Here is a 1,370-nt window from a genome sequence, read left to right on the forward strand (position 1 = left end):
GTTTTTATGTAAGGGTTTATACAACCTCAAATGAATTGGTAAAATATTTATACTGAAATATATATCAGCAATCAAATTAGATTAGTGAGACTGTCATTGTACTAGATTGTCTAAGGGGATCGAGATCCAGCAATTCTTGGGATCGATTTACTTACATGATGCCTGGCTGAGCTCAGTTTGGGTCTATCGCACACTGGACAATTCGACGCAGCAGCTCGGTGCAACGAGGATGCGCATTAAAAACACATAAACGCCCCCGCGATATGCCAGCGTTCGTAGCAATATCACCAGAAATTCTACCAAAAGCTTTAAAAAGTAAAACTGTCATTTTACTTCTGCATATAATTTCTCAAGTTTCAACAATCAAAATGTTACATTAATTCAATGTTTCTTATTTTGTTTCATTCTCATACTTTTGATAAAATAAACGAAATATTTAAAAGTGATTTATAGAAATTGTGTATAATGATCGTGAACAGTATCGTTTTCAAATGTTCCTGGCATTGCTACAACGTTTCTGATCCGATTTCGTAGAACATCATCGTTGCGCCGTGGCTGTTTACTCGAAGAAAAACACCATATCGCGATTTGTAAGCCAGTAAGAACGGCAACGTGAAACCGGGGAAGTCGATTGCGCCTTCCTTCTGTCGTTCACCTCCGGTTTTCGCGTTTTCTCTCACGCGATGCTCGTCGTCGCGGGAACGTGGTTAGAATTGTTTATTAGTGAACTCGTCAGGCAAACAAGCGGACAATAATGAAGCACGCGGGTAACAGGGAACCAAGTTATCAATCTATTGCTCTCTGCTGTGGTGACTTCCGGGATTGGCGAACGAATTAAAGAAATAAATAAAGTGATGACTCGGGGAACGGATCAGATGTCAGGGAGTTTTATTAGGGCGAAGGGCTGGCCGAAATAATTCTCGTCTCTGTGTTTCTTTGTGTCTTTAGCCGTACACTTCCGGTCTAGCGAGTGTGCATTCCGGTATGCAGAGTACTTACAGTAGATATCATCCCATAATTAAACGCTTCGTTAAAAGAAAACTCGCTTCCGAGAGATATATATATGTATACAGTTTTTCATAAAGAATTTATCCTTCAGTTTAAATCGTCTTTTTTTTCTGGAAATCAAGGGAGAATCTTAACACGTGGAGACTGTTTTATAGAATGAGAGAGTCAATTATGGTGTTTGTGAAGTTATTTTCGAGGCACATCTCGTTATCAGAATTTATGCGAAACTGCATACTGATGTGGAACATTTTATGCCATATTTATGTATGTAATAAAGAATCGCAAAGATTTTTAAATAAATAAATAATATAGGGTCCACGTGTTAACATATCTCAAATTAGCGCTCGTAACAAAACGGCTGG

The 1,370-nt window shown here is 38.5% G+C and overlaps 1 protein-coding gene across 1 annotated transcript in view; it reads right to left on the reverse strand.

Annotated features, from left to right (window-relative positions):
- The window catches only part of NfI (Nuclear factor I), a 67,675-nt gene that overhangs the window by 17,318 nt on the left and 48,987 nt on the right, over positions 1-1,370 (reverse strand). The window lies entirely within an intron of this gene.

The sequence above is a fragment of the Ceratina calcarata genome, unplaced genomic scaffold (assembly GCF_001652005.2).
Source record: "Ceratina calcarata isolate Rehan_Ccalc_2016 unplaced genomic scaffold, ASM165200v1 scaffold347.2, whole genome shotgun sequence".
Taxonomy (NCBI): Eukaryota; Metazoa; Arthropoda; class Insecta; order Hymenoptera; family Apidae; genus Ceratina; species Ceratina calcarata.